Source organism: Physeter macrocephalus, chromosome 16 (assembly GCF_002837175.3).
Source record: "Physeter macrocephalus isolate SW-GA chromosome 16, ASM283717v5, whole genome shotgun sequence".
NCBI classification, from domain to species: domain Eukaryota; kingdom Metazoa; phylum Chordata; class Mammalia; order Artiodactyla; family Physeteridae; genus Physeter; species Physeter macrocephalus.
The window spans coordinates 60,135,062-60,154,362 of record NC_041229.1 but is presented as its reverse complement, the minus strand read 5'-3'; the positions used below and the strand labels follow the sequence as shown (position 1 = coordinate 60,154,362).

The 19,301-nt window shown below is 44.1% G+C and overlaps 1 protein-coding gene across 3 annotated transcripts in view; it reads right to left on the bottom strand.

The window, feature by feature from the left end:
- Positions 1–19,301, bottom strand: part of CLPB (ClpB family mitochondrial disaggregase) — a 167,245-nt gene that overhangs the window by 123,825 nt on the left and 24,119 nt on the right. The gene's annotated exons all lie outside the window — the stretch shown is intronic.

Sequence of the window (19,301 nt, the reverse complement as noted above, 5' to 3'; positions counted from 1 at the left end):
AAGTAGGCTTTCCTGACTCATCCAGTCCACAGATCTCTCCTCTTTCCTTAGAATTCCCCAATGCTTAGCACCAAATGCCCAATGACACTTCTCATCTATGTAGCTCTTGGTTTACAGAAGAATCCCACTTCTCAAGTTTATCTGTATGGTTGCTGTTTGGAAACTGGAACTCTGAATGCAAGAGAAGATGGAAAGAATGTTAGAAATGCTAGATTAGGTTTCTAGAAAAGTCCATATGAGCCTATTTGACTCTATATGCCAGTGCCTAGCACACAGTAGGAGCTCAGTAGCTGCTAACACAAGTTTTTAAGTATACCACTAAAAGCCTGAATTCTGGGTCCCAGGAGCAGGGGGCCTTATAATGTGGGGGTGGATAGAGAGAAGGAGAGTGAAGAGAACCAACTCTTACTGAGCACCTCCTACAAGCAGGAACTGCCTCAGAACTTTACATACATGCTCTCATTCACTCTTCACACAAGCTTAAGGAGCTGGTATTAATCTCCTCTTTTCATGGATGAGGTAGTAAGTTCAGCGAGGTGAAATGACTCGCTGAAGGTCACAAAGCTAGTTAAGGGGCAGTACAGTGAGTGGAACCCAAGTCGACAATGGTTCTGCAGCCTGAATCCTTCTCACCTCACCAACCTTCCTCTACACTGAACCTGACTCCATGTAACATGGAAGAGAAAAGACTAAATGGACTCCAACAAATCAGCATGACATGTGCTTGGTCCTGTGCTGAATTCTGGGATGGGGGTGTGGAGAAGACATGGGGTTTGCCCTAAGGAATTTAGATGTGGAGGGAGGATTCAGGATAGCAGGAAACCAAAGGCTGTCGTGTGTGGTTTCCCTCCATAAGTGCTGTAGGAGGCCAGGAAACAGGGAGACCAAAAGTCAAGAGTGTTTCACCAACAAGGCAGGAGCTGCTTATGAGGAATGGGCATTAGGGGGAACTGGGGAGCTGTCTACTCTTCAGTGCATTCTAGATGAAAGGGCACTGGCAGAGAGTCCAGAGGTTGGGGTTGAGTCCTAGCACCATTCTTATGCCATAATCTGTAGTAAATGCCCCTCTGGACCAAGCCAAGTCTAACCTCTGTGCTGCTGAAGTAAGCAGGTGATAAAGGCTTGGGAGGATGAAGAGACACATCATGTACTCATTCATTCACTCAGCCTGTGCTGATGCAGGGAATGAGACAGGCACTGTCAAAGCCTGAGGGGAAGACAGACCAGCAAGCACGTCACTACACATCAGATGAGTGGTAGGAAGGGGGCCTCAAGTTGCAAATGTACAACCAGGGAACCTAACCTAGCCTTAATGACCCAGAAGGCCTCTCAGAGGAAGTGATGATAGAGAGTTAGCCAGATAAAAGGGGGCAAGGGAGGGAAGGAGTGTTCCAGGCAGAGGTAAAGCCTCTCATCAGAGTAGAAGGCAGCATGGGGTATATGAGGCCCTGAAAGAGGTCTGGCATGACTCAGGCACGAAGTGTGAGGGAAAAGTGTTGAGAGAGGAGGTTGGGAAACCCTCTTCTCTCACCTCTAGTTTGAAAGGTTTCTTCTGGTCAAAGTCCTGGGCCTCTTCCTCTTACTACATACACTGTTAAGGATCCTTTATGCAGAAACAACTGTCCATAGCCAAAGATGTTAAAGAGGCTAAGAACCCTGGGGATAATTTTCTGAGACAAAAATCTCTCTTTGCACAAAACCTTCCCTTGTTTAGCAGGCCAAGTGGTGCTGTGGAGAGCGCAAGTTTCTGAGAACTGAGAGACTGGAGTCTGATTTTAACTGTGATTCTGGTTGGATGGCTTCACTTCTCTGGCCCTCAGTCTATAAGACCAGAAAATCTATAAGACCAGAAAATCAGGAAGGGCTGATCGGAGGTTTCTGAGGGAAAAGACTCAAACTATGCCTTGAAGAATAGGAACAATTTAGAGAAGAGGAAGGAAGTGCATGCCAGTCAAGACAAAAGACACAAGATACTATTCAGAAGCAGGGAAGGGATGAGAAAGTATACTCAGAGACCATCAGGTAGATCCATCTGTGTGACAGTTAGCAGCACAGAAACAGGCAGCTGCCAAGGTAGGCAGGGCCTACCACAGGGCCTCAAAAGCCAAGCTAGGAGGCCAAGGCAGTGGGCATAAACCTTTTTTGAGCCATGGACTCCTCTGAGGATAAATCATCAAAGCTGATGATTCTTTCCAGAAAAGTGCACAGGCACACACACACTCAAAAAAAAAAAAAAAAAATCTTTCTTTACATACAATGCCCAGGGGTTCATAGGTCCCCATGAAATCAATAGTGGACCCTAGGCTAAAAACCCAATCTCAAGGGTTGACAAATGCCTGGCATGTGTGTGTTATGGTCCTGCCCTCCTGTATCTCAGTCAGAAATCATCACTCTCTCTCAACAGCTCTTTCCTATGGAGCCTTTGAAAGACCCTCAGAATCCTTCTCAACACTGGTTCCAATCAGCTACCATCAAGAAGAAGAAACCTATTTGCCATTCCTTAGACTCTCACTATAGGCAAGTGGGGTTGTCATTGAAGGTTTTGGGCAAAAGAAATTATAGAATTAACCTAATAGCTTAAGCAGGCTGAATTTGAAAGGAGACAGAAGAGAAAATGGGGACAAGGAGACCAATTTGGAGGTTGCTGTAACACAGACCAAGGGAGATGAGCTAGGGCAGGGAAATGAGAAAGTGCACGTGAACAGAAGAAACTCAGTGCAGTCAGAATCCTTTATGCCTTTAATGGGTCAGTGACCTGTGTGCCCCTGCCTGGGCCCTGAGAATTCTAGAAGCAGCACTCCTCTGGAGGCAGTGTTGAAGAAAGAAGATAGAGATGCCTCCTCTTCCTGCCCCTTAAGGGCTGAATGTAGTGTAATAAAAAGAAAAAGATGAATAAAAGCCTCTGGAGCAAGTCAGATCTGGATTCAAATTCTGGCCCAGCTAGTAATGCTGAGCAAATCAATTCTGAGTCTCAGTTTTCCCACCTATCAAATAGGGACAGTAATCTCTAATTTGCAGGGATCCCAGCCCAGTCCCTGGTACATAGCAAGTATTCAGTAGAGTGGTTTTTGCCTGCCACGCTACCCTGTTTCTATCTCTTTGAAGGAACAAAGCGATCTGGCCTCAAGTTGGTAGTGGCAGGTTGGCAAGTACCCTGGGATTCTAACACAGGGTCACATGGGATGACCTGGGTAGTTCAGCCAGGCTGGCTTCAGGCACTCCTTTGTTCATTTATTCAACAAACATGCACACACTAACTCTGCCTGGCCGCATACTGGCTACTGAAGAGGAGACAAGACTGAAGTTCCTGTTTTCCAGGACCTAAGCCAAGCAGGGTTTTCTTTCTTTTTTCTTTTTATATATATATATATACATATATATATATATATATATATGTATATATAATGTGTGTGTGTGTATTTGTTTATTACTTTTTTCCACAAATAATTGAATTTTTAAATTATTTATTTATTTATTTATTTTTGGCTGTGTTGGGTCTTCACTGTTGCGCGCAGGCTTTCTCTAGTTGCAGCGAGCAAGGGCTACTCTTGGTTGTGGTGCGTGGGCTTCTCATCCAGTGGCTTCTCTTGTTGCAGAGCATGGGCTCTAAGTGAGCTCAGTAGTTCTGGCTCGTGGGCTCTAGAGCTCAGGCTCAGTAGTTGTGGCGCACAGGCTTAGCTGCTCCGCAGCATGTGGGATCTTCCTGGACTAGGGATCGAACCCCTGTCCCCTGCATTGGCAGGTGGATTCTTAACCACTGCGCCACGAGGGAAGTCCATAATTGCATTTTAAGATATGTTCATACTGCTAATTCATACAGTAATTCCATTTTTAAGTTGCTACTTAATGCTCTATGGCACATCCACCAGATTTTCCCTCTCTGCTCTCCCAGGGATACCCACCCAGCTAACCTCCATCTCTCGGCCACCAAAAGCAATGCTCAAAGAACATCCTCTGGGCTTCCCTGGTGGCGCAGTGGTTGAGATTCCACCTGCCGATGCAGGGGGCACGGGTTCATGCCCCAGTCGGGGAAGATCCCACATGCCGCGGAGCAGCTGGGCCCGTGAGCCATGGCCGCTGAGCCTGCGCGTCCGGAGCCTGTGCTCCGCAACGGGAGAGGCCACAACAGTGAGAGGCCCGCGTACCACAAAAAAAAAAAAAAAAAAAAAAAAAAAGAACATCCTCTTACATATACCCTTTTGGACCTGTTTGAGTATTTTCCCAGGGTATGTATTCAGAGTGCAATCCCTGGGTTACAGGGTTTATATCACTTGATTTGACTAAATAGTGCCAGGGTCCTACAGGACAACTGCTCCATCTACCCTCCCACCAGCAGGACAGGGGGGTTCCTGTGTACCACGAACACATGACAGTAGCCAACTTCCTAATCACTTCAAGTTCTATAGGTGTAAAGGGATCTCACATTGTTGTTTTAATTTGCATGTCTCTGATTACCAATAATTCTGAGCTACTTATTATATGCATATTAGAATGTTGAGGTTTCCTTTTCTGTACACTGCAGGGTTTTCTTTTAAGAGGACAAACTGCTGGGAGAGAAGGCTTCTCCAAACTTGCTATCCTTTCAATGAACAGTGTAGAAGGAGCACAGGGCAGAAGCAAGAGACCTGCGTTCTAGTTCCAGTTCTGCCACCTCCTACTCTGACACCCCACAGAAGGTATATTATCTCTCTGAGATTTAGTCTCTTTATAGGTCCACTAGGGTTTTAAGAGGTGACACTGAAATCTGAAGGAAAGGGCTCTGCAAACCTGAAGGGATCATTCCTAGGAGGCAAATCTTAGTGCTTTTTAGTGAGACACCAGCTTTTAAGCCCTGCCCAGCATACTGGCTATCATTCTTTGCAGCCTCCTGGGACTGAGATGTAAAGGAGAAAGCAATGGCCCTGGAGTCCAAAGGCTGGAGTTCAGATTCTGGCTCTGTCACTTATTAGCTGTGACATGGGGGCTATTAATCCCTATTCTGCAAGGTAGTTGTAAGGATTAAAAGAGATAACACATGGCAGAATTCTATAAGCAGTGGTGGCACCTAGTAAATCAAGGAAGGACCAGAACAAACAAAAACCTCAGTGACCCCAACTCCAAACAACTTTTCCTCTTTCAGAGCTGGGTGGGCCCCTCCCCCACTTCCCCTCTGTGTGCAGAGCAGTCCCAAAAGTTAGGATTTCACAAACCCAGGTCTCCTCCATTTCATTTTGTTGCTTTGCAAGTGAATGCCCAGCAGGCAGTCATTTCAAAGTCCTGGGCCAGCTGGGCGGGTGGATGCCTGCTGAGAGCAGCTGAAAGGGCCTCTGAGGCCTGAGAAAGCCACCCTTGCTCTCCCCTGTGATTTTCACCAATGGACAAAATGCGGCAAGTGAATTAATCTCTTTTAAAAGGAGCAATGCTTGTGACAGAGCATGGTGTCTCCACAAAGGTTAGGATTCCATCATCCCTGAGATGATGAGTGAAAGGCTTAATGCAGGTTGCCACTCAGGGCAGAGCTGCCTGTGGCAGGGGCTGAAAAGTGAGGGTGGGTACTGCAGGCCTTTCTGTGCTCACTCCATACTTGTGGAAGCCCCTTCCCTAATGAACTAGGTCTCCTGTTTGGCAGGGCAGTGGTGGGTGACACTAAACCCAGGGTAGATGATGGAGAGGAGACCACACTAGCAGTCCAGAGTTGAATCCCAGCTCATGTACAACTCTCAGGCAGTAGAGAGGGGCAGGAAAATAAACGAGAGAGACCTTGGTTCAAATGCACGCTCTGGCACTTACTGGGTGGGTAGTCATGGACGAACAAGTGACTCAACCTCTCTGAATCTCGCTTGGTCTCCTCACCTGAGTAATAGCTCCTGCACTCGGAGCCTGTTCCAAAACTGTTAAAAAAAGGGAGAGGACTCCACCAGCCCTACTCCATATGTCATTCAGGGGCACCAAGAAGAAACAACGAGACAAAATATATAAAAGCACTTGGTATGCAATAAAAGTGCTATACAAATGGAAGAGCCTATTTCATTACTATCATCATTTTCCAATGAGTGTCTACCCCATTTTAAGGAAGCAACAGAGCAAACTAGGATGATATATCCAAGGTGTACACAGAACTTGGAATATAAGTGCTCCAAATTTTCTGTGGATTGATAAATGGATGATCTCAAGTCCAAGGGCAGTGGTAGAATAAGGGTTCTCCAGCCCAAGAGCTGAAGATTTCCACATGAGGGTAACTAATCAAGGGAAGAAAAGCTGCTCCCGTCTATCAGGGACCCAGGAGAGTCCTGAAGGCTACGGACCAAACAGGCAGCAGTGGTTACCTCTTTTGGGGAAGCAGGGGTAAGGGATTCAAACTTTCACTTCCTGCTATGAACTCTTCTGTATTGTTTGAAGTTCTGTTGCTGTTTTTTTGTAACAATAAGCGTGCTATTACTCTTCTAAAAAAAAATTTCTTAGGAAAAGAAAAACTTTGGACCTAGAGCTTGTCATACTGAGTGAAGTCAGTCAGACAGAGAAAGACAAATATCATATGATATCGCTTATATGTGGAATCTAAAAAAAGGTACAAATGAACCAATTGACAAAACAGAAACTGAGTCACAGATGTATAAAACAACTTACGGTTACCAAGGGGGAAAGGCAGTGGGGGGGGTGTGTGGGGGAGGGATAAACTGGGAGAGTGGGCTTGACAGAGACACACTACTACATATGAAACAGACAACTAATAAGCACCTACGGGATAGCACAGGGAACTCTACTCAATACTCTGTAATGACCTATATGGAAATAGAATCTAAAAAAGAGTGGACATATGTATATGTATAACTGATTCACTTTGCTGTACAGCAGAAACTAACACATTGTAAATCAACTATACTCCAATAAAAAAATTAATTAAAAAAAAAAAAGAAAAAGAAAAACTTACCCTTTCTTCCTCCCAGAAGCCTTCCCTAAGACAGCCTTGGTACAGCCATGATGCCCTGTGCTAGCCTGTGTCAACAGCTGTCATCCAGTTTCCTTGTCCTACTCTCCCAGTAGTCAGCATGGCCCCCTAGAAATGAGGACATGCCTTGTTTCTTGACTCCTGGTGCTGGCACAGCTGCCCACACCAGAGGGCTCAGGGGTTGAACAAATGAATGCCTGTAGCACTTCCCTACACAAATCCCTCACCTATACTCATGTGCCTGTCTTCTTCCAAGAACTTAGGCTCCTGTGTATATGTGGAAGATGTGGGTGAGGAAGATGTCCTGTCCTCACTCTCAGGGCTGAGGACTCTTAGACACAGGCCTGGGGCTGGAGGCCATGGGTTCCAGTCATGGCTCTCTCAGTAACTAGCTGTGTGACCTGGATAAATCTGTCTCTCTGGGTCTCAGTTTTATCTGCAGTAAAATAAGGGAACTGAATTAAATGATTTCTCAAGTCCCTGACAGTTCTAAAATCTTAGGATTCTAAATATGTACAGCATCAAAACAGAAGTGAACTCCTAGCAGACAGCATGACTTCCAAAGAAAAGACAACTCCTCAGGCTTGCTGTTTATAGGAGGGAGGGAGTCCCAGACAGGGATACAGGACAGTTTTGAGTTATTATGGCTAACAGCTCTTCCACTCAGGGGAGGGAGGTACCACTTGGTTTTTCTTCCTTCTTTATGACCAATCAATATAAAGCGGCCACTGAACTTCAATTGTGCATTGTTCCAACTGATTTCCGGACCCCTCACATGAACTGCCCTCAGCTGCAGCTGGGGAGGGGGCTGAAGGGTGGAAGCCCTGTCCCACCTGCATCAGAGGCCTGGAAGCAGTGAGCCATGCAGACTCAATCATAATTGCTATCTGGGCAACAGGACCCTGGCTGGAGCCTCGCAGAAGGTCCTGTTTACAGTAATAACAGCACCAGGCCCTGCTGTCTGAGCAGAGGCAGGGCGCCTGGGGCTAGAATCCACACACAGCCTCCATCTGTGCCTTATCTACCCAGTGGGTCTGGGCTGGGAGGGGTGGGGCAAGGGAGGAAATGCTGCTCTCAGACCCCAGCCTGGGCCAGCTGACTTCAGGCAGGTCCAGGTGCTCCAACTCCACAGACGTGAGGCCTCTCTGGCATCTTTTGCTTTCACTGCTTGGACTTAGCACTCTCATTCAAGGGCCGGCTCAGGGCCCTTCCCCTAGGAATCTCTCCAGACGCTCTCATTCCCAGTGAGGTAGCCCATCCCAGCGCGACCATATCTGGACTACTCCACAGGGAAGCGGGTGGGCAGTGAGGGAGGAGGACTGGCACTTAGGCAGCACCAACAACAAATGAGGTGTGCTGTGTAATGTGCCTGCATACTTCATAACCAGTTACTTCCTATCGTATAAAGTTTAAAAATTTCCAGATGTAAAGAAAGACCCACTGAGATCAATCTGTCCAATCCTTCCTTTTATACATACAGATACGGAGGCTCAGAAAGCACCAGCCTTGGAACAGACTGATGCGGATATAAGCCTGCACCTGTCTCTTCCAGGCTGTGTGACTTTGGGCAGGTCATGTTTACCTCTCTGAACCTCAGCCATCCTACTTTATCAGTCTGCTAGACCTACCTAACAAGGGTGCTGAGATGACCAAAGGAAATAATGTATGTGTAAGCAATTCCAACTGTTAGCTATCATCATTACCATTGTTTTATGTGTTCAAAAGCATACAGCGGAGGGGACTTCCCTGGTGGCACAGTGGTTAAGAATCCGCCTGCCAATGCCGGGGACACAGGTTTAAGCCCTGGTCTGGGAAGATCCCACATGCCGCAGAGCAACTAAGCCTGTGCGCCACAACTACTGAGCCTGCACTCTAGAGCCTGCAAGCCACAACTACTGAGCCTGAGTGCCACAACTACTGAAGCCCGCCTGCCTAGAGCCCGTGCTCCGCAACAAGAGAAGCCACCGCAATGAGAAGCCTGCACACCACAATGAAGAGTAGCCCCCGCTCGCTGCAACCAGAGAAAGCCCACACCGCAGCAACGAAGACCCAACGCAGCAAAAAATAAATAAATAAATTTATTATTTTAAAAAAAAAGGCATACAGTGGAGGAGCTGTATCACAAATGTACTGAATACTGTTGGATTAAACAGAATAAATAAACCTACACACATATGGTCACCTTATCTTTGATAAAGGAGGGAAGGATATACAGTGGAGAAAAGACAGCCTCTTCAATAAGTGGTGCTGGGAAAACTGGACAGCTACATGTAAAAGTATGAAATTAGAACACTCCCTAACACCACACACAAGAATAAACTCAAAATGGGTTAAAGACCTAAATGTAAGGCCAGACACTATCAAACTCTTAGAGGAAAACATAGGCAGAACACTCTATGACATAAATCACAGCAAGATCCTTTTTGACCCATCTCCTAGAGAAATGGAAATAAAAACAAAAATAAACAAATGGGACCTAATGAAACTTAAAAGCTTTTGCACAGCAAAGGATACCATAAACAAGACCAAAAGACAACCCTCAGAATGGGAGAAAATATTTGCAAACGAAGCAACTGACAAAGGATTAATATCCAAATCTTCGTTCTTTGAATATTTCCTTACTTTATGGTACCAGATGTTCCATTCTCATCTTGAGTTTTCTCTTCCACAGTCCTGAAATCAGCCATCCAATCAAGGAGCCCCGGTTCCTTTTAACGGACAGTAGTATTTACAAGTAAAAATTTGGGTGCTAAATGTTCTCACAGGTATGAGAGTTAGGAAGTAGGAGTGTGTGTGTGTGTGTGTGTGTGTGTGTGTGTGTGTGTGTGTGTGTGTGTGTGTGTGTACACCCACACTCCTCATCAGGTTTTTTAATCTGTTGAAACCAGGAGTTCACACTGAATCTTTTCAATTCCAGTCCCACATTTGGAGTTTATTATTCACCTTCCTCCTTTCTGTATTTGTACCTCTCTTCTCCTACAGTGAAAACCTGGCTACATTGTCTTCAACATGTTTACTTATTTACTCAATCCTGTTGTGTGTACCCGTCTCAAACTGCCAGCCACATTCCCAGCCCTGGCGCACCTCAGACAGGTGCATCCTACCCAGGACTGTTTCCCCCTCAGCACCACTCATTCACACCAACTACGATGGCCAAAGCTTCCAAGGGGGCGAGGGCAGTGCTTGAGTTTTCTCTCATTTAGATGTTATGATTAAGTGGTATCTGAAATTTTTTAAAAGTCAACCTTTGAAAACTATTAATTCTCCTTATTTATCTTTACATCCTTTTGGATTTTCTGTGTGTACAATAGTATCATCTACAAATAATGGCACTTCTTTTCCCCCTTTCTAATCGTTAGTCCTTTTATTTTTTTTCTTACCTTACTATACTGGCTGGGATCTCTGTTATAATGCTGAATAGAAATGACGGTCGTAGGTACCATCATCTCATTCCTGATCTTGAGGAAAATTTTCATTGTTTCATCTTTAACTGTGTTTAGTGTTAATAGGTGTTTTTTTTTTTAAGACAGCCTTTATCAGTTTAAGAAAGTTACCTTATATTCCTCATTTCCTGCGAATGCTTTTTATTAATGAACGGATGTTTGATATTATCAAAAGCTTCTTTTTTGTGACCGGTGGGATAGGGAGGGTGGGAGGGAGGGAGACGCAAGAGGGAAGAGATATGGGAACATATGTATATGTATAACTGATTCACTATGTTGTAAAGGAGAAACTAACACACTATTGTAAAACAGTTATACTCCAATAAAGATGTTTAAAAAAAAAAAAAAGGCATACAGTGGAGGAGCTGTATCACAAATTTACTGAATACTGTTGGATTAAACAGAATAAAAGCCAAAGATGGGACCATTCTTTGTCCCATCATTCTTACAGTTTCTAGGAGGAACTTGGCACACATTAAAGTGCATAGATTATTATTTTTAACTTTTTATTTTGAAATGATTTCAAACTTACAGAGCAGTTAAAAAATAGCACACACACACAAAACTCAGGTATATCCTTTACTCGGATTCTCATTACATTTTGCCTCATGTGCTTTACCACTCCTTTTCTTTCTCTTTTTTCCTAGACCATGTGAGAGTTAGTTTCAGACATTATACCCCTTTATTCCCAAATACTTCAGCACGTATTTCCTAGTATAAGGACACTCTCTTACATAACCATTAACCAATAATGAGTGAATTCAGAACACTTAACATTGATAAAATATTTTTATCTAATATATATCTCATACTCAAATTTCCTCAATTATCCAAATAATATCCTTTATAGCAATCCCCTCTCTGCCCCAGATCCAGCATCAAAACTCAAATCAGGGACTTCCCTGGTGGTGCACTGATTAAGAATCTGCCTGCCAATGCAGGGGACACAGGTTCGATCCCTGGTCTGGGAGGATCCCACATGCCTTGGAGCAACTAAGCCCGTGCGCCACAACTACTGAGCCTGCGCTCTAGAGCCCACAAGCCACCACTACTGAAGCCCACACTCCACAACTACTGAAGCCCATGCGTCTAGAGCCTGTGCTCCGCAACAAGAGAAGCCACTGCAATGAGCAGCCCGCGCACCACAACGAAGAGTAGCCCCCACTCACCACAACTAGAGAAAGCCCACGTGCAGCAATGAAGACCCAATGCAGCCATAAATAAATAAATTTATTAAAAAAAAAAACTGGAATCAAGCATTGCATGTGCCTTCAGTTTCCTTTCATCTAGAACAGTTTCTCAACTTTTCTTTGATATATATTCATGATATAGACATTTTTGCAGAGTCAGGCTAGTTTGTAGATTGTCCTTCAATTTGGATAACAATTTTTTTGAGAAACCAAGTCCTATTATTCAACTATTCATTCCACAAACTTTTCATGAAACTGGTTATTAAAGGACTCTGAGCAGGATACTGAGGGCACTTTGATGAATTATGCAGTGTTCTTGTCTTCAAAGTGTTCACTGGATAGCTATACACCTGGCAAACAGCTAAAATAAAAACAAGGCACCATGTGAGTGTAGGTCAGAGCAAGAGCCACAGGGACGACTTCTTGGAGGCAGAGGCATGAGCTGTGCCAGAAAGGATGAGCAGAAGCACGGATACCCTTAATGAACTCCTGGGATCTTCTATGGGAAACATCTGTACTTCCTTAAGCAGTGTGTGCCATGGCTGGGACTCAAAACAGAAAAACCAACAATACAAGGCCAGAAAGGGGAGGGGGCAGTCCAGGGCACTCTCATCTGGGTACCTCTTACATAGCTCTAAGCTATGTCCCAGTCAGCAGCTGCCTTGGTGACAAGAAGGCAAAGTCTGTCTAGGCAGTGAAGTGTGGGAAAGGGCCGTGAGCGCCACCTACTGGCACCACGGCAGGCCTCTAGGCTGCCACAGAGGGCAGTAGGGCAGCTGGGCAGCTGGCTGGTTGATAGGAAGCTTATCATACTATGGCAACGAGACACAGAAGTGGCTCAAGTTTCTTAAATTGGGTTGGCACTTGAGCCACTACTGCTAAGCTCCAGAACCCTATGAGATTTTCAGGAAAGAATGGATTGTGCAAAGCCAACCACAGTACCTGGCCCTCTAGATGGGGAGGGACAAAATCTGGCCTTCATTAATTCAGGTTTGTCCCAGTAACAAAACTTAAGTAGCCCCTTCTCCAAGCCAGGCTCTGTGTTGGGCACTGAGGGTACAGATGAATCAGACATGGATCTTGCCCACAAGGAGCTCCCAGTCTGAACTGGGGGTGGGGAAATGGAACAAGTAAGTATATAAATAAGTGCTTAAAGGATCATAGGTGTTCTGAGAGCTGTTTGTACAGGGTCAGTGAGCACACTGCATGCTTGGCTCTTCCGGTCTTGCAAAGCTCTTGAATGGTGGAGTTCAAAAGAGCTCATGTTTCTTGAACAGCCTACTATGCATCAGGCACTTGACACTTATAATCTCATCTGGTCCTGTGATTAGAGGAAGAGCCTGAGTCATATAGAGAGAGAGTAAGTGATTTGCTTAAGATCAAATGGTCAGTTAAGTGGCAGCTTGGGACTGGACCCCATGCTCTCTCTACTGAACCACACTGCCTTCCAGGGCACATATCCCATCTTCTTCCCTTTTTTCCCACATTTAGCCTGGGGCCAGCACAAGTATCTGATGGGACTAACCAACTGACAGAAATGACAAAGAAGGAAAAGCCTTAAATGAAAAGGAGCTTATCTGAGGGATGGAGATACTCTGATTAGTTCTGCTGTCTAGAACCTTCTCCCTTGGAAGAGACCCCTTCTCTTAGACTGAAGATGAGAAAGGCCAGATCCATCCCTTCTTCTTTGTGGTAGTCTCCATATTACCACCACCACTTTCACAGCTACATGGCAATACAATACTTTAAAGTGGTCTTGGTTAAAACAAGCTTGGCAAACAAATCTAATTGGTAGGTTATAGAAGTACAGGAAGCCCCAACATCACTGATCATTAGAGAAATGCAAATCAAAACTACAATGAGGTATCCCCTCACACCGGTCAGAATGGCCATCATCAAAAAATCTACAAACAATAAATGCTGGAGAGGGTGTGGAGAAGAGGGAACCCTCCTGCACCGTTGGTGGGAATGTAAATTGATACAGCCACTACAGAGAACAGTATGGAGGTTCCTCAATAAACTAAAAATAGAACTACCATATGAACCACCAATCCCACTACTGGGCATATACCCTGAGAAAACCATAATTCAAAAAGACACATGCACCCCAATGTTCATTGCAGCACTATTTACAATAGCCAGGACATGGAAGCAACCTAAGTTTCCATCGACAGATGAATGTAAAGAGGATGTGGCACATATATACGATGGAATATTACTCAGCCACAAAAAGAAACGAAATTGAGTTATTTGCAGTGAGGTGGATGGACCTAGAGACTGTCATACAGAGTGAAGTAAGTCAGAAAGAGAAAAACAAATACCATATGCTAACACATATATATGGAATCTAAAAAAAAAAAAAAGGTTCTGAAGAACCTAGGGGAAGGACAGCGATAAAGATGCAGATGTAGAGACGTGAGGACACGGGGGAGGGGGAAGGGTAAGCTGGGACAAAGTGAGAGAGTGGCATGGACATATATACACTACCAAATGTAAAATAGATAGCTAGTGGGAAGCAGATGCATGGCACAGGGAGATCAGCTCAGTGCTTTGTGACCACCTAGAGGGGTGGGATAGGGAGGGTGGGAGGGAGACGCAAGAGGGAGGAGAAATGGGAATATATATATATGTAGAGCTGATTCACTTTGTTATACAGCAGAAACTAACACACCACTGTAAAGCAATTATACTCCAATAAAGATGTTAAAAAAAAAAAAAAGAAGAAGAAGTACAGGAAGCCCTAGTTTTCTGCAGACTGGGCTGACTGCAAGCTTAACAGACTCTAGGAGTATAATGCAGCTGCCAAGAAAGCTAATGCAAGCTCAGGCCATGTTAATAGATTCTTAAAATCTCTAAAAAGGGGATCACTGCCCTGCTCCTCCCAATAATGGTCATGCCACACTGGAATTCAGAAGGGGCACCAAAAACTTTGTGGCCACTTCATTAGAAAATGACTAGGATGAGGAGAAGACTTGAAATCACAATTTAGAGAACCAAGGGTTATTTGGCTTGGAGTTCTATCTCTTAATATTTAAAAGTCTGGAACAGGAAAAGGGAGCTGTGTAGTCCTAGAAGACAGAGCAGGGACCAAAGAGGGGAGCAGTAGAGAGCGCTAACTACATAACAGCAGCCCACCATGTGTCAACTGCTATGCCAGGTGCTTTCACAATATTACCTCAGAATTCATCATGACATAAAATATAATACTTTTCTAATTACAAAGTGCTTAAGCTTACATTACTCCAACTGCCCAGAATGTCATTCCACCGAGCTCCTTGTATCCAAATACTACCCATCTCCAGGCCCAGACTAAATGCCCCCTTGCCTATGTAGCCTTAACTTTTCGTATGTACTAATTACAATTCTCTTACCAGACTGAAAGTTCTTTGAAAGGCAAAGGTCATGAGGATATACATCTTTATGCTCCTCTTCAATGCCAAATGGGGCATACTGCTCATGATGGGCCTTAAGAATGAATAAATGGCAAAGAAAATGTACAAATGGCCAAAAAACTTATTAAAAGATGCTATAAGGAAATGCAAACCAAAACCACGAGATATCACTACACACATACTAAAGATGGCTCTAATAAAAATGACAACGAATGTCGGCAAAGATGTAGAGAAATCAGAACCCTCATATTCTATATTGCTGGTGAGAATGTTAAAATGGTGTAGTTACTTTGGAAAATAGTCTGACAGTTCCTCAAAATGTTAAACATAGAGTTACCATATGACCTGGCAGTTCCACTGCTAGGTATAGATATAAAAACATATGTTCACACAAAACCTGTACACAAATGTTCATAGCAGTGTTATTCATAATAGCCAAAAAGTGAAAACACAAATGTCCATCGACTGATAAATGTATAAATAAAATGTAGTATATCTATACATGGAATATTATTCAGTCATTAAAAGGAACAAAGTACTGATACATGCTACAACAGAGATGAACCTTGAAAACATATTAAGTGAAAGAAGCCAGTGACAAGAAGCCACATATTGTATGAGTCCATTTATATGAAATACCCATATAGGGAAATCTATGGAGACAGAATGTCAATTAGCAGTTGCCAGGGTCTGGGAGAGGGGGGAATGGGGAGTGACTGCTAATGGGACTGGGTTTTTTGGGGGGGAAATGGTGATGAAAATGTTCTGGAATTAGAGAGCAGTGATGGTTGCATAATCTTACAACTATATTAAAAAACCACTGAACTGTATATTTTAAAAGGGTGAATTTTATGATATGCAAATTATATCTCAAAAGGAAAAATAAAATGAATGAGTAAATGTTTGACCAATCAGAGTCTGCTTATCATTCAGGAGGCAGAGTGTGCCTCATACCTAGAGGTGCCCAACTGAGGGCTGGATGTTGCCCATCAGAGAACCTAAAGAGGAGACATGAATACTGGAGAGGAAGTGAGGCTGGAGACAAAAGTGCCTTGGGTCCTAACAGACCCATTCGGGGGCTGTATCTGAGTCCCAGTTGGCCCTGGGAAGGATACTGCTCTGCCTGCTGGACTCTGAACCCCTGGGAATTTCAGGGACCTCCTCCAATTGTTTGTGCTTTACATTCGGTCCCTGCTCACTATCTGCAAAAGCTGGTCAAATACACAGACTTCCCGGGAGGCCTGGGTGCTATCCTCCCAAACAAAAGGGCATTGAGATGGAAGCCTCAGCTCAGCCTCAGAGAGGGATTCTTATGCAGCCATCCTGGGCCTCCCATCCACATGAATGGAGGATCCTGGAGACCAGTCAGCCTGCCCAGCTGCTGTACCCTCCTGCTGGGTAGACTCTGGAGAATAAACAAGGTTTTATTCAACCAGTCAATCAACTGGCCAGACTCTATCTGTACTGTGTGCTTTCTCAGTGCCCAGTCAGCCTTGTGTGACTAGCTATGGTGAAGGCAGGAGGAGGTGCCATCTACCTGGCTGTGACAGCATGGCCTGGGTGAGGAGACACACGCATGAAGCAACTGAGGAGAAAGACAAGGAGGTGTAAACTAAACATGATACCATTTGGCTCAGACTTTAAGGCTGTGGGAATGTTGATAAGAAAGATCAACATGGGCTGGAACGAGCAGTGAACTGCAGTGAGAAAAGCACATACTTTGCATTCACGTGGGACTTGGTTTAAATCACAGCTCTACTCCTTACAAGCTGTAGGGTAGTAAGCACTAAATCTGTCTTGAGCTTCAAGTGGAAAATGATTATAACGCAATCTGTTTTGCAATACTGCAGCGAAGAATGAAGATAATACATATACAGTATCTGGTACTCTGCCTCACATGGAGTGGGTATCTAATAAATGGCAGCTATTATTACTAGGGAGGGTGAGCTTTCTGGAAAAGGAAGGGCTTGAAGGGGGCAATGAGCCATGAACAGGATCTAGATAGGGGTGTGAGAAGAACAGGGGTGGAGTTGGAAGTGCTACAAAGGCTCACATGTAGGAAGAAGTAAGCCCTGTGTTTAGGGCTAGAGAAGCCAGTTCTGACTGGAATGGGGGTTCTTGGGACAGAGGGGAGCAGGCTTGGCTGGGAGGAATGCAGGGGTGGGGTGGGGCCTGTCAATGAAGAGCAGAGTTGAGGGCAGGACAGATAAGGGATCTAGATTTGACATTTATCTTCAGGAACCTTATAGACTCCCAGTAAGTCAGACTGAAATGGTTCTCCGTTGAGCTTCAAAATATCTCCCTGAGCCTGGAAAAGTGCTGGGAGGAAACTGTGACCAGGCAAGCTCCATTCTGCTTCAGGCCTCACAGTCTCCTCATCTGTAAAATGAAGTGGTGGGTCACTTCCAAGGGGGCGACTTTGGGTAAATTACTCAAGCAACCCAAATTTCTGTTTCATCATCTATGAAATGGGGCTATACTACTTGCACAGTTGTAAGGATTTAGTGATTTAAGTCTCACGTAATGTCTATCTCTAAAAAGGCATTCAATAAACATTGGTCACTATTAGTAATAGTTAATAATGTTATTAAAATATTGTTATTTTATGTGCTTTATAATATACATATACAACGAATATATGTAAAAAATATACAAAAGTATGTTGTCAAAGTAATATGCTATAAACATTTAAAAAAACTCTGAATATACATGGGTTCTAAAAAAATGTAGTAAAACTAAGCATGATAGGCTGGGTGTCTTTTTGCTCCACCTTAATATCCATTTACCTTGTGTTCACTTGCTGGGGTCTCTGAATGCACACTAGGAGCTTAAGAAAAATGTAAAGGGTAAAAATAGATTATCCAGAAAATCCTATCCATTATCTTAATTTATTTTGCTAGTTCAGGGGCAAACAGTGTAATTAACAACACTCAAAAACAACACCTACTATGTATTGAGCACCTGGTATGTGCCAGGCACAGCCCTCGCTGGTTTTTCTCATTTAATTTTCTCATTTAATACTCACAGCAAAGGTGTGAGGTAGGTCAATCATCATCCCACTTTGCAGATGAAAAATCTAAGGCTAGAGAGGTTAGGCTACTTTCCCAAGGTCACAGAGCTAACAAATGGCACAGCTGGGATCCAAACCTTGTTTTCTCAGATCCTGAATTTCTTACTGACAGGATTCCTGCCAGTGACATGAAAACCTCTCCAGCAAACCCACTGACAGAGTCACAGGAAGAGAACCACTTACAGCCTTAGGAGGACTTTGGGCCTGGGACCACTGCTCCAAAGGGAGGAGAGGGAAGGAAGCAGGATGTAGAAGAGCCTTAAAGTTTGAAAGACAGATATTCTGAGGAGGCTTTTCAAACAGGATAGAGAAAGCAGAACTGTGAGGCAAATTGCTAAAGTGAATATGGTAAGCCCAGTAACATATTAGTTTGACTATTTTTAATATTCTTAGATTTCTCTATGTTCGTCAGTTTCCAGGAAAACTCCATGGGAAAAAAATCCAACTGGTTCCAGTCACGCTGATAGGATTTGTGTTATGGCCATGATTGAGCTGGGACTTTGGAGAAGAAGCACTTGGGCCACAGCAATGGTGGTGGGGAGATACAGCCTGACAGCTGCCCCTGCTGGGGAGCCCTGGGGGACTGCAGTTTTGTGGTCTCACTGCCTCCGTGGCTAGATCAGTGCCCAAGAAGATGCTGGCACACACAAGCTGGTAGGCACTCAGATTGGTTCCTAATGTTTCTCAGCAATCAGAATGGTTGCTGAAGAGGGCAGACAGCAGAAGCAAGAAGAACTACAATCCTGCAGCTTGTGGAATGAAAAGCACATTCACAGAAAGACAGACAAAATGAAAAGGCAGAGGACTATGTACCAGATGAAGGAACAAGATAAAACCCCAGAAAAACAACTAAATGAAGTGGAGATAGGCAACCTTCCAGAAAAAGAATTCAGAATAATGATTGTGAAGATGATCCAGGACCTCGGAAAAAGAATGGAGGCAAAGATCAAGAAGATGCAAGAAATGTTTAACAAAGACCTAGAAAAATTAAAGAACAAACACCTAGAAGAATTAAAGAACAAACAGAGATGAACAATACAATAACTGAAAAGAAAAATATACTAGAAGGAATCAGTAGCAGAATAACTGAGGCAGAAGAATGGATAAGTGACCTGGAAGACAGAATGGTGGAATTCACTGCCACAGAAAAGAATAAAGAAAAAAGAATGAAAAGAAATGAAGACAGCCTAAGAGACATCTGGGACAATATTAAACACACCAACATTCGCATTATAGGGGTCCCTGAAGGAGAAGAGAGAGAGAAAGAACCCAAGAAAA